Source organism: Anomaloglossus baeobatrachus, chromosome 9, assembly GCF_048569485.1.
Source record: "Anomaloglossus baeobatrachus isolate aAnoBae1 chromosome 9, aAnoBae1.hap1, whole genome shotgun sequence".
Classification (NCBI taxonomy): Eukaryota; Metazoa; Chordata; class Amphibia; order Anura; family Aromobatidae; genus Anomaloglossus; species Anomaloglossus baeobatrachus.
In genome coordinates, this window is record NC_134361.1 from 138,462,384 (window position 1) to 138,480,827 (window position 18,444).

Here is an 18,444-nt window from a genome sequence, read left to right on the forward strand (position 1 = left end):
ATAATTCTGGCCTATGTATCTTATATTCTCGCCTATCTAATATCCTAGCCTATCTATCTATTATCCTAGCCTCTCTCCAGGTCTGGTAGGTGATAACATGCCAGTGCTGCACCTGCCATAAGGCAAAGTGAACATTTTAGGAATCATGACTTGTTTAATAGAGACCTCAAATTATCAGTACATCCCGGCTCATACATCTTCTTTTGTTCGGACTCAACTCCAGTTTGGGATTGAAAAAAATCAGGAACATATATATTTTGGCTACTAAGAAAATGCAATGAGGGGCTACTTAGATATGTAAATAATTGCTCTATCTATATTATAACGTTTTCCGATGGATCCAATGCTCATCTGAATCCGGCTGTATCTAAACACACACAATGTGCTCCTCTAATTGAAAGGCCCATTTTGCATTTTGTTGTAAATTCCACTTAAAATACATTAAAAAACAAAACTGTTATTCTGACAGCCCCACAGCTCCTGACAATGTGTGAACTCAAGGACGGGCGTATTTGACAATCCTTGCCTGTGGCAGAGAAACCGGAAAAAAACTACTAATTTAAAATACGATACTATGTGAAAGGTGTGTAACCAGCATCGCCCACTGGAAAACATGACAGTCATGCGTATCCAAACCTAAACAAGTTCGTGTTGGGGCCTTTCAAGGATTGTTGGTAATAAGAGAGGTTTAGAATAGGTCACAGGGCCTTTAAGCCTCAGGACTCTGAAATTCTTTAGACACGAAGCAATGAAGATGCCCCAGGACAGACGTGGTTAATAATGGAAGACGGAGAAACATTAGGCGTGCTCCGGCCCGTACTGCCCGGGGAGGGTTGTCATGGAAACACCTCACACCTGAGTGAAGCAGGTGGCAAGAGTTACAGTGACAGCCACCCTCAAGGGAGGTGGGAAGGAGAGAAAAAGAAAGTGTTAGGTTATAAAGAAAAACGGAATCTAATTGTGAATAAAGTCTTCCAGTCAGACCAGCACCTCCAGGAAATATCAAGATATATCAAGATATATTAATGTTACCAACATGGAAGAACACAGACGTCTGCTCGTCTGTCTTATAGGCTCACCTGCTGCCACCGCTGATCTCACCAACTCATGTGCTCACCATGATGGCCCTGCTCATGTGGGACTCTTCTCACACAGAATTCCTCATGTTATGTGTTTATTCTCGCTCCTTACGTCATCTTATTGGTGTAGAAAAGCTGTTACTAGAGCTCACCCTTCAATACAACTGACGAATAGATGAGCCATTAAAATCTTCATCATTAGGGTTTGCATTGGGCACCGATGAACAATATAGGATGATAATGAGCACTAGATTACTTTCCATTACTTGTGACAATGATTGGGAGGGCCATTCTATGAGCAATTATTCCCCCTTACTTTACACTCATAGTAATATTTTAGCCAACCATAAAAGATGACGTCACATGGCTAATGAGTGGTGTACGGTGTGTCTTCTCACATCGTCTTTCACACTGATCAGGAACGTAAACTTGTAGAAATCCCTGTGGGAGCGACACTATCCCGGCTGCGACCATTACCATCAGCCCCGGAGAGCAGCACCCGCAGCGGCGGCCCATCCCTGGCCGCAGCGGACTGGCCCAGGGCAGTGGGGGACACTATAAGGCAGTGGGGGACATATTAGGGCAGTGGGGGACATAATAGGGCAGTGGGGGTCATAATAGGGCAGTGGGGGACATAATAGGGCAGTGGGAGACATAATAGGGCAGTGGGGGACATAATAGGGCAGTGGGGGACATAATAGGGCAGTGGGGGACATAATAGGGCAGTGGGGGACATAATAGGGCAGTGGGAGACATAATAGGGCAGTGGGGGACATAATAGGGCAGTGGGGAACATAATAGGGCAGTGGGAGACATAATAGGGCAGTGGGAGACATTATAGTGCAGAGGGGACATAATAGGGCAGTGGGGGGACATTATAGGGCAGTGGGGACATTATAAGGCAGTGGGAAACATTATAGGGCAGTGGGGACATTATAGGGCAGTGGGGGATATTATAGAGCAGTGGGGGACACTATAAGGCAGTGGGGGACATTATAGTGCAGACGGGACATTATAATGTAGTGGGGGGCTGCGGGTGGGGGAGGAGCAGTTTTATTTTACAAGGGGCATTAAGAAGCGGTGGGGGACTTTATGGAGCATATTATGGGTCAGTTGGGGACATACCGTAATAGGGCAGTAGGGGGCATAATAGGGCAGTGGGGGGACATTATAGGGCAGTGGGGGACATTATAGGGCAGTGGGGGGACATTATAGGGCAGTGGGGGGACATTATAGGGCAGTGGGGGGACATTATAGGGCAGTGGGGACATTATAGGGCAGTAGGAAACATTATAGGGCAGTGGGGACATTATAGGGCAGTGGGAAACATTATAGGGCAGTGGGGACATCATAGGGCAGTGGGGGATATAATAGAGCAGTGGGGGACACAATAGGGCAGTGGGGACATTATAGGGCAGTGGGAAACATTATAGGGCAGTGGGGACATTATAGGGCAGTGGGGACATTATAGGGCAGTGGGAAACATTATAGGGCAGTGGGGACATTATAGGGCAGTGGGGGACACTATAAGGTAGTGGAGGACACTATAAGGCAGTGGGGGACATAATAGGGCAGTGGGAGACATAATAGGGCAGTGGGGGACATTATAGTGCAGACAGGACATTATAATGCAGTGGGGGACATAATAGGGCAGTGGGGAATATAATAGGGCAGTGGGGGACACTATAAGGCAGTGGGGAACATAATAGGGCAGTGGGGGACACTATAGAGCAGTGGGGAACATATTATTAGTTTATGGTGGCACTTGGGGCATAATTACTGTAGGGGCAAATTAGGGGACATTATTACTGATGAAATATAAGTTAATTTTGAGGATACTGTCTCCAATGGGGGAACAAGAGTCTGACGTGGTGTAGAAATTGGGGAAATAGTGAGGAATGTGCTCTGGGAGTGATTGGCTATAGGTGACTGTTTTTTTTCTGCAGAGTCGCATCATGGCAGGAAGAAGTGATGGCGGTCAGCACCGGATAAAGAGAAAAAGTGAAGATGAATAAAGTCAGCTAGAGACATCAGTGGTAAGTCAGTGTATTACATGTACACACACACTATACTGTACACTGTATACAGAGCTCCTGTGTATAATGTCACTGGTGAGCACTGTATAACCTATACACTATATACAGAGCTCATGTGCATTATGGCACTGATGATAATATTAGTGTTATTAGCATTGTAGTTTTTATTCATGATCATTATTATAGTATTATATGTCTTTGTGTGGTAGTAATATGTCGTCTGGTCATGTACTGATATTTGTCTCGTGTGTGGTATTATTTGGTCATTATGTGGTGTGGTAATAGTGTCACGTTATATCTCCCTTTTATGTGGTTGTATTCGGTCACTATGTGGTCTGATTATGGTGTGGCGGTATTACATTCTTGTATGTAGTTATAGTCGGTCATTATGTGGTGTGATTATAGTGTTGCGGTATTTCTCCCTTGTATGTGGTAATATTCGGTTACTGTGTGGTCTAATTATGATGTGGTGGTTTTACTCTGGTATGTGGTTGCTTTTTATCACTATGTGTTGGTAGTATGTTATCTGGTCATAGTGTTGCGGTATTTCTCCCTTGTATGTGGTATTGTTCGGTCACTTTGTGGTCTGGTCATGGTGTGGTGGTATTTCTCCCTTGTATGTGGATGTATTTGGTCAGTGTTTTGTGGTAATATGTGGTCTGGTCACTGTGTGGCGGTATTTATCCCTTGTATGTGGTTGTATTCGGTCACTATGTGGTGGTAATATGTTGTCTTGTCACGGTGTGGCGGTATTTCCCCCTTGTATATGGTATTATTGGTTTTGGTATAGTGGATTGTATTGTGTATGGAGGTCACATTTTCTCTCTATAAGGGGGAGATTATTTCCAGTAGAAATTAAATAGTTAAACATTAACTCCTCCCTGTCCTGTGACTATTACACTGCAGTAAATATGCACTTACAGAGATTCTCCAGTGAAATCAAGTAATCACCTTTACTAAGGCCACGTGCACACACTGAGTACTCAGTGAGTTTTTCTACCTCAGTATTTGAAGCCAAAACCAGGAGTGGTAAAATCAGAGAAAAAGTGTAATAGAAACACGGGCATTACTTCTGTATTTATCACCCACTCCTGGATTTGGCTACAAATACTGATGTAAGATACTGACCAAATACTGAATGTGTGAACGTGGCCTAAGGATAAGTGATAACTTATTCATCTGTGTGGACCGATTGCTGGGACCTGCACCGATCGTGCAACTTTTATCCCCCATTATACTGGAGCTCATGTCCGACTCGACCCCTGATCCATTCATTCCCTCAGTGGCTACGAGCGCTGGGCTTGTTTTTATTTGGCTGCTCCACAGAGGATGAATGGAGCTGCGGTCACACACCCCACCCCACAGAGGATGAATGGAGCTGCGGTCACACACCCCACCCCACAGAGGATGAATGGAGCTGCGGTCACACACCCCACCCCACAGAGGATGAATGGAGCTGCGGTCACAAACCCCACCCCACAGAGGATGAATGGAGCTGCGGTCACATACCCCACCCAACAGAGGATGAATGGAGCTGCGGTCACACACCCCACCCCACAGAGGATGAATGGAGCTGCGGTCACACACCCCACCCCACAGAGGATGAATGGAGCTGCGGTCACACACCCCACCCACAGAGGATGAATGGAGCTGCGGTCACACACCCCACCCCACAGAGGATGAATGGAGCTGCGGTCACACACCCCACCCCACAGAGGATGAATGGAGCTGCGGTCACACACCCCACCCCACAGAGGATGAATGGAGCTGCGGTCACACACCCCACCCCACAGAGGATGAATGGAGCTGCGGTCACACACCCCACCCCACAGAGGATGAATGGAGCTGCGGTCACACACCCCACCCCACAGAGGATGAATGGAGCTGCGGTCACACACCCCACCCCACAGAGGATGAATGGAGCTGCGGTCACACACCCCACCCCACAGAGGATGAATGGAGCTGCGGTCACACACCCCACCCCACAGAGGATGAATGGAGCTGCGGTCACACACCCCACCCCACAGAGGATGAATGGAGCTGCGGTCACACACCCCAAACCACAGAGGATGAATGAAGCTGCGGTCACACATCCCACCTGCCACTGCAAAAAGTTCCCCAATCTTCCGATAGGTGCGGTTTCCACTGGTCTGGTTCCACCGATCAATAAGTTATCACCAACCTACCCTGTGATAACTTGTTTTCACCAAAGACCCCATTACTGCAAACGACTATAATTGTACATCACAGTCATGGTGCACAATATAGATGTGCAGGAGCCGCCTGTGCTTTACAGTCAAAGCAACACAATAATGGGGATAACGCTAATGGGTTTTTATACTTAGCTGTAGGGTGGGCCCCTGGAGTCAATTCCCCTGGTGAGCCCCAGACACCCCAATCCGCCCCTGGCCGCGTACCACAGGTGGCATCACGATCATAAAAGACTTTCCTAACTGTCACTACCACCCCCATCCTCCATCCTTCCTCCCGTCCTTCTTTCCTCCCCCCCTGTACATCTCGGTGTCACGAAACTGGGCCATGCCAACCCATGACGATGCAGAGGATCTGCACCTCCAGCCTGGCGACGTGATGGGTAAAAACCCCTCGACCCCAGGGTGTTACAAAGGGGTAGTCCCATCTTTAAGATCCTATTGCAATATGTAACAGGCATAATAATAAGTAACAATTATATAAGCAAGTACATCTAATTAGAAATGTAGTATAGTTCTCCTGATATAGCCATGTCTCTTACCTTATGTGCAGGGCATTACAGCTTAGGTATCTATGGTTATCACAACTCATATAGTCACATTTAGTTGCTCATGGTCGTAACCATGGCATGTGGCAATGCCCTACACATGAGGTAAGAGACATGACTATATCAGGAGAACTATACTATTCTAATTGGAGGTATTTGCTAATATTATTATTACACTTACTACATATTGGGACAGGATCTTGGAGAATACCCCTTTAATATCAGTCAGGACATCTCTCTCTCTATTTGGACAACTGTGGATGGTTTTGTATTACACAGACAGCTCATTGTGTTCAAATATGGCCTACCTCAAGTGTTTATTTAGGACTATTTATTTTTTCTCATGGGGCTAAAATTGACAGGCAGGTAGTTGCTAACTATAGGTAGTGGCTAACTACCTGCCTTTTTCACCTGGCACTGGCTCAAAGCTCTCATGGACCAATCTGTCGAGCGATCCTGCTGCTTTATTTAACCTCACGTCAACAGAACAGCTTTTTCTCTTCTACTTGGTCCATGGGGCATGACTGCCGACATCATGCTGATTGACAACTGGATCCCCATAATTAGGCAATGTGAAATCGAATGTGCATCAGTATGACATCTGCAGTTACACCCCATCAACAGAGCAGAGCAGAAGAGAAGCATGTGCTCTTTTGACGTGATGTCAGTGAAAGCTCACACACGAAGTATAGAATGAGCTGGAAGGTCTCACCGGAAAGAGCAGCAGAAGATGAGGAAATTAACACAAACACTACATTATATTACATCCACATACACAATTAATTAACAAAAAGTTAATAGGAGTGTTCCTTTTAAGAGGGCTAACAAATATGAAAAGTGACAAAAACAATGAAAAATATAGATATAAAAACTCAAATTTTTCACTTTTTTTCACCTATTAAAAAGAAAAATACACATATTTGATTTTGCTACATTCGTAAAGATATTATCTTTCAAAATGTAAAATTAAATAACCCCATTGTTAAATGGACTAATAAGAAAAACAATTCTAAGTTACATAATTAGTAGCCGCAACACTGAAAAAAAAATGCAATAAGAGGCGATCAAAAGGTTAATCCACCCCAAAATGGTAACATTGCCACAGGATGCAAAAACAAGCCTTTCCTCAGCTCCATCAATCGAAAATTAAAAACTTTATGGGTTTTGGAAAATGGCGATACAAGCAAACGTTTTTTCAAATATCCACATTTTTTTACCATTTAAATAAAAAAACCTATGCGTGTTTGCTATCATGGTAATCCTACCGACCGGGAGAATCATAGAATTATTGGCAGGTAATGTTTGCTGTAAAGTGAACACTGTAAATTAAAAAAACAATTGTGGAATTACGCATTTGTGTTTTTTCATGCGACTTGGAATTTTTTTCCACACTTTCTATTATATCACATGATAAAATGAATAGTGTCAATCAAAAGTACAACTCGTCCTGCAAAAAACAAGTCCTCGTATGGCTCTGCCTCACTCACTGGAATGATGCGGAGATGCAATACTTTATCTAGTATCCATCTTTTCCAATTACCTGCACTTCCACTTACGACACTTCTTGCTTTTACGTTTGATTTAAGAACAAGTTTTCCTACAACAGAAAAGACATTCTTGACAATTCTTTGGGGACAGCACTTTTCTGAGAGTGTAGCTGAGGTGCACAGAGCGTAGCGCACATTTAGTAAATGACTTACTATTCACTGCCAGCTTTAGTAAATCAGTGTATTTACTTTTACTAATTGGAAGGTACCAAGCATAGCATTAATACACGCTCATAAAATTAATTGAAAGTAAAACATTCCAGATGATTTCATCTGATAAGCGTCCGCTGGTCACAAGGTCATGGTTATTCTTTTACGCAGGGTTAATGTTCTGGTTCCTACTAGAAAACCCTGTGACCCACAGTTATATAAAAACGCTAAAGGAAAAAATAGATTAGGCTGAAGATAGCTTTTTGTTCTCTTCTTTTCTTTCTTTCTTCCTTGCCTTCTTCTCCTTTAAAATTTGATTGACTCTTCATAATCCAGATTTGTGTCTAGATCAGTATCGTCCTCTCTCTTAATGTCAGCAGTGCACCCAATCCTTGAGGTTCTTACAATTAACCCAGTCTTTCCTTGCAAATGTATTGTGTCCATTCATTAATGATGTGATGAATATGTGGCGCCCCTGACCTGGTCAGGCACCACTGAGTACTGCACCCATGCTGGGGACAGTACAATACAGGTAATCCAGAAGGCTGACCGAGGTGTGACTACACAGGCGCATAGTGATCAGGTCTCACACATGTACCTTTGAGAGGACCCCTGGGGATTCCAGGAGGGGGCAAAGCCTTCACCTCCACTTGAGGAGTGGAGGGGGCGAAGCCTCCATCTCCACTCAAGGGGTGTGGTAGAGAGCCTGGTTGCTAGGTGACGTAGGCAGGCACAAAGGGAAAAGAGAAGGAGGAGTAAACAGTCTGAAGCAGAGTGTGGAGGAGTGAGGAGCATGGAAGTGGAGCTCAGACAGGAGCAGCAGTGCAGGTCCCACGAGTGAGCCGGTTTAGTGTGCAGTCCAGGGAGAGCAGACGTGAGGAGCAGACCCTGGAGCTGTTGCAGTCTAACAGCGTCCGCGCAGTGACTACCGACGGGGGAGAACGGTCACCTGGTAGTGCTGCCCGAACCCCACACACAGCTAGAGAGAGCAGTGTAGTGGAAAGTAAGGAGACTGTCAGGGAGTACCAGGCCCAAACGGGCGGCAGATCCCGGTGCGGGGATAGATCCACCTTTCCTTGCTAAACCTGCCGGTGTGGGGCCCTTAAAGCCCACGCCACAACACCACAAAAGCCGCAGCCACGTAGCCACAGTTAGGGCCCATAGTTCACAGGAGGCAAGCAGCTGGAGTGATCTGGTCCAGGCGACAAGCAAACGGCAAACAAACGAGGGGAGCAGTTACTTCCCTGGGTGACCCCCATAGGGACTAAAAGTCGGGGTTACCACAAACCACAGAAGGGCTAAGGAAGGCGAGTCGGTAGCCACCCTCATCAGTCAGCCTGAAGGACACCTGGTTCCAGCCTGGTTCATCCCAGCTACGCCCGGGTTACTCACCCTGCCACCTTCTGTGAGTAAAACCCCTGAAAGACATTCTGCTTGTGTGGAGTTATTCTGCGCCTTGTGGTTCTACACACCTACACAGGGCCCTGGGGCTTGCCTCACTCTCAGGAGGCTATTACAACTGGCTGCACCCACCATCAGCCCCAGGCATCCCTTAACCTGCAGTGGCGGTCCCCACTGACCGCAATTCTGAGAGTGGCGTCACGACAATCCTAAAAGAAGATCTCCTACCTGTGACAAGATCCAGCTACGTGGAGTCCCTGAAGGTAATGCACCGACACAATACTTGCGGGGCTTCACATCTGGCGTCACGAACAGGATAAGGACTAGACCTGTTCAGACAGGTGACCATGTGCCTGGGCGGTCCGCTTGGAAAATTGGAAGCGCCGCCATATTGCCACCATGAAAAGCGCGCTGAAAAACAACAGCAGCCCGCGCTGGGAGAAGTTACCGCCCACGAAGAGGTGTGGCTACCCAGAGATCCCCTGCAGAGTCCTGACCTCGCAAGTGATGAGAGCGGAGGCGTTCAGAGACGTCGGGACAGAAAGGGAGCCAGAAGCCTGCTGCTGGAAGAGGCAGAGCAGGAATTGAAGAGCCTGCAACTGGAGGCAGCGACGAGTCCGCTGCTGGGAAATCGTGCAGAAGAAGGCGCAGAGGAAATGGCGTCTGAACGCAGAGGCCCAGAACCAGGCTCCGCTGCCTGGTGGTATCGGGAGCTTGCCCAGTTCTGCGACCGACTGGAGACCCGGGTCGTAGAGCAGATCAGAGAGGAACGCACGGAGCTTCTGGAGATGGCTGCAGCGGTTCAGGCCTATGAGAGGGGAACCGCACGACGAGTGCCAGACCGGACGGCGACGACTCAGACCCCGATGATACCACCGATGGGTGAGTCCAGTGTTGCCCTTGCCAGCGCGAGTGCCCCGACCCCTGCTGCCATGCCCGCGGTCCCTGATGAGATGCCCGGCGCGGCGACGCTGAACCAGGCCGCAGCCATGCCAGGTGCGGCCCGCCAAGCCCAGGCCGCCGCAGAGATGCCCTGCCCGGCCCGCAAAGATCCGGCTGCCACCGCGACCCTCATCCATGCCGCAGGTGTGACGCTGACCCAGGCCGCCGCCTTGCTAGGCCCGGCCCGCCAAGCTCCGATCGCTGCAGCGACGCCCAGCCCAGCCTGCATAGATCCCATCGCAGCTGCGACGCCAATCCAGGCCGCCGCAGCGATGCCCTGCCCGGCCCGCCAAGAACCGGCCACAGTAGCGACGCCCGCTAAGACTCCAGCTGCGACCCTGATTGAAACTGCAACGCTAATCCAGGCCGCCGCAGCGATGCCCTGCCCGGCCCGCCAAGACCAGGCCGCCGCCATGTCAGGAGCGGCCCGCCAAGACCAGGCCGCCGCCATGTCAGGCGCGGCCCGCCAAGACCAGGCCGCCGCCATGTCAGGCGCGGCCCGCCAAGACCAGGCCGCCGCCATGTCAGGCGCGGCCCGCCAAGACAAGAATGTACCTCTGTTTACCCCGGCCTGCAAGGCCAGAGCAGACACCGCTCCCCAGTCTAAGGAAGTCCCTGCTAGGAAGTCCCTGATAGGAGAGGACCCCGAATACTGGAAGCTGAAGGCTGACCTAGAGGCCCAGTTCCCACAAGAGATGGTGGATCGGTATCTGCTCCCTCCGCACACCCCCAAGGCGACTTCTGCAGCCACCACGCCAAAGAGTCCCCCGCCCGGGCCTGCTGATGACCACCCATCCCCGGCGCTGCCACAACAGGAGTGCTTAGAAGAACTAAGGGGGAGAGGAGGCCAGGAAGCTGAGGAGCTGACCCCGGAGCCATCAGCAGTGGATCCATGCCCAGAGCCAGAGATGCTGCCGTATTCCCGCTGGGATGAAGAGGAAGAGTTGCCTAGAACCCTCACCTGGGGGCCTGCAGGCAGTGAAGTAACAGCCCAGCAGAATCCAGCCCGTAGGACACGGCGCCGTAGCAGAACCAAGCTTTCCCCTGCACCGCAGTCTCCAGAGCAGAAAGACGAAGTCATGGCCAGAGACTTGGAAGAGAAACGGTTCCTGAGAAGGGCCAAATCCCAGGTTAGAGGTCCACTTTGTCGTGGTGTAGTAGAGGATTTCAGTTTGAAGAGTGGATATGGTTTCATAGTAGCTCCTGGTATAAAAGAAGGCATATTTGTGAATAGAAGGGATGTTAGAGCCCATTTGCCCAGAGGACATCCGGGAAGGAACTTACAGATGGGAGATACAGTGGAATTCACAATGCATCAGGGAGAAAGAGGATGGTATGCACTTGACGTTACGCCATGTACCAGAGATTCCTATAGCAACCCAGTTGTCTCCATACCACAAGAAAAATAAACAGATACAGAAGAAGAAAGGAAAGATAAAGGACCCACTGATGAGACTACCTCCGATGATGAGAGAAATGAAGAAAACAACAGGTGCCGCAGCCCTACAGGCCCAAGCCCTGGTGAGGAGGAATCTATGTAGAGAAAAGTAAGAAGTACAGCAAGTTAAAGTTTTGAAAAGTTTGCAACGTTAATGTTTAAGAAATGTGCCCACATGAACTAATGTGAGAAACCCATGAACCTTAAGGCTATGAACTGGCTATAGCCACAAACTCTCGCAGTGTAAATAGTTACCCCAGAGGTACCACCACCAGAGCCAGCCTGTTTAGGGGCTTGGCTCGCCTGCAACCAGGGAGCACGTCTGTTTATGGGGCCTTGGCTCGCCTGCAACCAGAGAGCATGCCTGTTTATGGGGCCTGGCTCTCCACCACAAAGAGGGTACCTGGTCAGCACCAACTGTGAAGGCCGCCTCTGGATCCTGCCAGAAGTGGCTGAAGGCGTGGCTTCACCAGGCCAGGTATGCCCTGAAGACCACCAGCCCATGAAAGCCGCCTCTACATCCTGCCAGAAGTGGCTGAAGGCGCGGCCAATGGGAGAGGCAGATTGGAGGAAAGGTCTGGGGAAACGGATGGCCCAGACCTGGTTACCAAAAGGAAACCGGTGACCTGCCTCCTGAAAGGGGTTTAGGGTGGGTTAACGGACTTGTGGGTGGAGGGTGGTGATGTATGGTACCTGGTGGTTTTAAAATGTTTTACGATGTTTTAATGTTTTATGCATTTTAAAATGTTGTCTTGCAGCCCGAGGACGTGCTGGTGATAACTAAGGGGGAATGTGGCGCCCCTGACCTGGTCAGGCACCACTGAGTACTGCACCCATGCTGGGGACAGTACAATACAGGTAATCCAGAAGGCTGACCGAGGTGTGACTACACAGGTGCATAGTGATCAGGTCTCACACATGTACCTTTGAGAGGACCCCTGGGGATTCCAGGAGGGGGCAAAGCCTTCACCTCCACTTGAGGAGTGGAGGGGGCGAAGCCTCCATCTCCACTCAAGGGGTGTGGTAGAGAGCCTGGTTGCTAGGTGACGTAGGCAGGCACAAAGGGAAAAGAGAAGGAGGAGTAAACAGTCTGAAGCAGAGTGTGGAGGAGTGAGGAGCATGGAAGTGGAGCTCAGACAGGAGCACCAGTGCAGGTCCCACGAGTGAGCCGGTTTAGTGTGCAGTCCAGGGAGAGCAGACGTGAGGAGCAGACCCTGGAGCTGTTGCAGTCTAACAGCGTCCGCGCAGTGACTACCGACGGGGGAGAACGGTCACCTGGTAGTGCTGCCCGAACCCCACACACAGCTAGAGAGAGCAGTGTAGTGGAAAGTAAGGAGACTGTCAGGGAGTACCAGGCCCAAACGGGCGGCAGATCCCGGTGCGGGGATAGATCCACCTTTCCTTGCTAAACCTGCCGGTGTGGGGCTCTTAAAGCCCACGCCACAACACCACAAAAGCCGCAGCCACGTAGCCACAGTTAGGGCCCATAGTTCACAGGAGGCAAGCAGCTGGAGTGATCTGGTCCAGGCGACAAGCAAACGGCAAACAAACGAGGGGAGCAGTTACTTCCCTGGGTGACCCCCATAGGGACTAAAAGTCGGGGTTACCACAAACCACAGAAGGGCTAAGGAAGGCGAGTCGGTAGCCACCCTCATCAGTCAGCCTGAAGGACACCTGGTTCCAGCCTGGTTCATCCCAGCTACGCCCGGGTTACTCACCCTGCCACCTTCTGTGAGTAAAACCCCTGAAAGACATTCTGCTTGTGTGGAGTTATTCTGCGCCTTGTGGTTCTACACACCTACACAGGGCCCTGGGGCTTGCCTCACTCTCAGGAGGCTATTACAACTGGCTGCACCCACCATCAGCCCCAGGCATCCCTTAACCTGCAGTGGCGGTCCCCACTGACCGCAATTCTGAGAGTGGCGTCACGACAATCCTAAAAGAAGATCTCCTACCTGTGACAAGATCCAGCTACGTGGAGTCCCTGAAGGTAATGCACCGACACAATACTTGCGGGGCTTCACAAATACAATAACTTCATGTTATTTTTGTCCAATCAGCAGCACAAGCTTATTTGCTCGCGTAGGCATTAGGTATTGGGCAGCGTTCACACTGGCAACATTTTTAGCCCAACAAAGGAAGCTTTATTAGCTCCATAAACCCCGGGACTATAACTAAACAGCTGTGCTCCAGCATAAAGGTAAATACAGCAGAACAGTACAGCAAATATGGCAGGTTAATAATCTTGCAGGTGTACGTCCAATACTCCGGCAGATGCCCTTCCAATACTCCAGAAGGTATACATTCAACTGTACACAGGTCAGTATGACATTTCTCAAGCTCCCAAACTCTGGTAGACTGTCAGCCATTAAATGATCCTCATCCTTTCTAAGACCAGTCACTCCATTTAGTTAGAGACCCTGACTAGAGATGAGTGGGGCTGTGGAAGTTCAGTTTGGCAAGGTGAGACTAACTTTAAATTATGTTCGGTTTAGGACCTGGACTTGACCTGAACCAATGGAAGTCACTGATTGGGCAGTTGGTGTCTCCACCCTTATGTAGCCAGCTATAAACAGATCACTTCCGGGGATGGGTGGGTGAGGTTTTTCCATATTTTTCTTGTTGGTGCACATTACATCTGATCACGTTGTTATTTTCCCCAGTGTGAGCCGTTCAAACACTGCAAGCTGCTCACACTGGGCTGAGCACCGATCGTACCTGAGGACAGCGATGCTCACGCGAGTGGTGTTCATACATAAAGCACCCAAACTCTGAACCCAAACTAATTTTTTTCATAAAAGTCCAAACCCCGAACCTCGGTTCACTTAACCGTGCATATGCTGAAAACTGCCAATCAATGTTGGAGGCATGGTTGAGCTACCTGACAGCTGGTTTATCAGTCCTCTACTGATAATCTCCTGCTCATAAAACAGTGATTTTATAAATACTACACAAAGCAGCCCAGCAAGTGACATATTGCTCTCACATCAGATAGAAAAACTTGGTGACTTTCTCTTTGAGACACTGTTGATCAATGGGGTCTGGATTCTGAGACTCTGCTAAGTGCTAAAATTACTGGACATAGTTCTTGCTCCAACTGCAGACATTGTAGGGAATATTGGCCCTATGGTGCCTGCCTATGCACCTTATAGAGCTGTTGTGCAAAAAATCGTTTGACCATCTTTCCCTACTCCTAAATATACACAAATGTGCAATACAACAGAGCGTTCAAGTGTTGTCAGTGGGGATCTGGGAATAAGACACCTCAAATATTCAACAAATGCTATTCTTATTTCCCCCAACAATGAGAGGAGTGTTGTGAGGCTCTATCAGATGGCTGACCTGGTCGCTGTCCCCCTTATAAGAGCAGGCTCAGATGACTTTTCTTTACTATGTATAGGGGCTTTCAGATTATTGGCAGATCCTTAATAAATTAGTGAGAGGCACAGAGTGACATGTCCTACCAGATTTACATGGGTGGCATTGCCACAAGTTCTGACATACAAGTGACACATTGAGAGTAATGGCTTGGATATTTGGCTGTATCAGGGTCTCTTCTCTGGAGCCATTATGTTCTCCCTCTGCCATATGCAGATGCTCATATTCTGCTGTTTTCGCAGATTATTTTTAGTAAGTCCAGGTTGTGCTTTAGCAGAAGAGGCATTTTTCTTTGTTGATGCCCTAAGAACTAAAATGCAATACTAATGACCAAACACGACCTCTTACCTCTTTTCCATATATGTGTTACCATGATATATTACTACACAGATAATGCACAATCTCTGACTCTGCTGTATATATAGACATTCTCTAGTGAGCGGTGTGTTGTGGCCGCTTCTGTCTGTTGTGTCCATGTTTGTGTGTTCTACTGTGGAGCTCTAAGGAGCTTTACGAGAACATGAGCTGATTGAATGCAATTTAATCCAGGAGCTCCCAGACGGATTTAACCACTTCACTGTCGCTCTGTCAGATCTTGCTTGTAAATACAGCATTGTTTGTCATGGTTTCCCCCGACTTGTTTTGACTTTCCATAGTGTAAAACAGGCTGGGAAAGGAAGGCTAGTAAAGCGTGGATGATTGTATAAATGCAAAGTAGCGTCTCTTAAACGCTGTGTTCATTAAAACATAGATTTCCTTAGAAAATAACAGATTGAAATAAAAAAAAAGTCTCTTTTGTGGCATTACTGTAATTGCTAGGTAAAACTGTAAGGGGTTGTCAACTTTAAGTTTTTTATTACATAGGCTTGTGTCGCGGGCGGAGGAGGGGACGCCGCGCTCTCCATCTGCTCGGGTCCGGCTGCCGCGGCTGCTGCGGCCTGCTGCCGCTCGGTGGCTCGAGCGATGGGCCGGATCCCGGGGACTCGAGCGGCGCTCCTCGCCCGTGAGTGAAAGGGGATTGGGTGTTTTGGGATGGTTTATTGTCCGTGACGCCACCCACGGCTGTGGTGATTAAGTGGACACCACCGCTGCTCTTTCTGGGGAGCCCGGGAGTGATGGTACGGAGCAGCCAGTTGTTGATTTGCCCCTCCGTGGGTAGGGGTTATGGTGCTCCCGGGGCCCGGTGATGGGATGGGATTGTGGACAGGCGGGTATGGGGCCTGTGGAGGTGCAGGGGCGCAGGGGCAGCGCTGTGCCGCACGGCACGGAGGTACTCACTCAGCCAGTAAACACGACACAGTTCTCGGTAAACAAACGGCTGGTTGGACAGGTCCCTCGGACGGTTCACGGTGCTGATGTTCCCTGCAGTTGGCGGTGACGGTCTCTTCCCTGCACCTATGAAAGTCTCTTTGGTAGCGATGGGTCCCCACCGGTTACCCACTCCTCGGCTTCAAGCTGGGCCGAAGGAGCCCTACTTTGCCCGCAGGCGCTGGCCCTGGGAAACTGGTGCCCTGGCGGTGGCGGTGTCTCCCCTTCACGGTCGGACTGTTGCCTTCAATCGGGACTTGGTTGTTAGGAGACAGACGTCCCCTTCACTGACGGATTTGGCAAATTATGGCGGCTCCTAGCCTTGCCGGGATCCGAAAGGCCCCTGCCCTGGTGCTGACTGTTCTTCGTATACTGCTCCAGTACCGCCGGGTCACCACCCGTCCGCGGTCCTTCCAGCAACCTCCGAGCAGTCCCCCTGCAGACTATCACCGCCGTCTGCTGACCTTGCTGTCACTGTCCGGGGCACACACCCGGACCAACTTCAGGCTTTACTACTCTCACTTTTTCTGTCACTTCAGCTTTTCTCCTTAGCTCCACTACTACTTCCTTCTACTTCACTCCCTTAACTCCACTCCTCTCACTTCCTCCTCCAAACTCTATCTCCCTGGTTCTTCCCGCCTCCAGGGCTGTGAACTCATCGGTGGGCGGAGCCAACTGCCTGGCCCACCCCCTGGTGTGGACATCAGCCCCTGGAGGAAGGCAACAAGAATTTTGGGTTAGCTTGGTGTACCTGCAGGGAATGTGGGGTGCGTGTGGTGTTGTGACCTGTGACCCCTGGCTTGCTCAGGGCGTCACACTTGCTCTTTGTTAAAATAAATAGATGTATGTTCCTTACTAAGTCCCTGTTCTGCTTCAACGCGGCCTCTCTACTGCTGCCTACAGGCTTTCCTACAACGAAGGCAGCTGTGACATCATAGCTACAGTTCACTGCCACTGCAGACTAATAAGGAATAACGTTTGGAACACCATTCTAAGTCTAAACTGGGTGTAAAAACCTAAAAAAACATCACTATGTGGAGATAAGGTATGCACACCAGTGACTATGTAAGGGGAATACATGAAATAGCAGAAACTGCTGTGTGAATACTGACTTGAAAAATCCAATAGCTATATGTAAGAGTGAAAATGTGAAAAATGGAATCTGCATTACTGCCATGAACATATGAATCAAGAGAAATTTAGCTACTGAATTGATCAATGCAATAGAGCCCCAACACTACGCCAAAGTATTTCTCTACGTTGGGGTCCCTAGCTTGTGTGTGTCCTCTCATGCAGTTAAAAAACTTACCGTGTATGGGAAGCTGAGACCCAGGCTATTTATGCGTATGATATGGATTGGCAATAGGTGTGGTTGGGGAGGGTTCACAAACGAAAAACTACTAACAAATAAGGAATAATGTTTGGAACACCATTCTAAGTCTGAACTGGGTGCAAAAATCTAAAAAAACATCACTATGGGGAGATAAGGTATGCACACCAGTGACTATGTAAGGGGAATACATGAAATAGCAGAAACTGCCGTGTGAATACTGACTTGAAAAATCCAATAGCTATATGTAAGAGTGAAAATGTGAAAAATGGAATCTGCATTACTGCCATGAACATATGAATAAAGAGAAATTTAGCTATTGAATTGATCAATGCAACAGAGCGCCACTTTGGCGTAGTGTTGGGGCTCTATTGCATTGATCAATTCAGTAGCTATATTTGCATATTTGAGGAGAGTTCACTTAACAATTTTCGTAGTGGATGTCTCCAGAGACATGAGCTGGGTACAATATATTGGGCACTATTATGGCATATTTGCAATTTTTGTTCTAAAACATCCACTGAGTGGTTGTTTTTCAAAATGATCTATGGAGTGAAAATCATCACTAAGCCTAGAGATGAATTTCCAGAAGGGTGTCATTTTCAAAATGGGGTCACTTCAGGGGGGTTTCTGCGGTTCTTGCAATTAGCAGCTCTGCAAATGAAGTCCACAAACTACGCACTTCAGTAGTCAAATAGCTCTCCTTCCCTTCCAAACCCGACGGTGCACCCCAATAGTCGTTTTCCATCACATACAGTATGATACAGCGTTATAATCAGAAAAAATTGCACAAATAATTATATGGTACATTTTCTTCAGTTACCCTTGTAAAAGTTAAAAATTTGTGGCTAAAGCAACATTTTTATGGGAAAATATCATTTTTTTTCATTTTCACACTTCAACAATATTAATTGGAAGTAGCAATCTTTGAAGTCAATATAGATCTTTTAACGAGCCTTGTCATATGACTTTGGATATATAAGCCAAACTAGAATCTCAATTTGCAGACACCATGTTTTCGGGTATTGCCCCCCATCAGTGCAAAGTATGAAATCTGATTTGGCTAGGTGAGAGGCT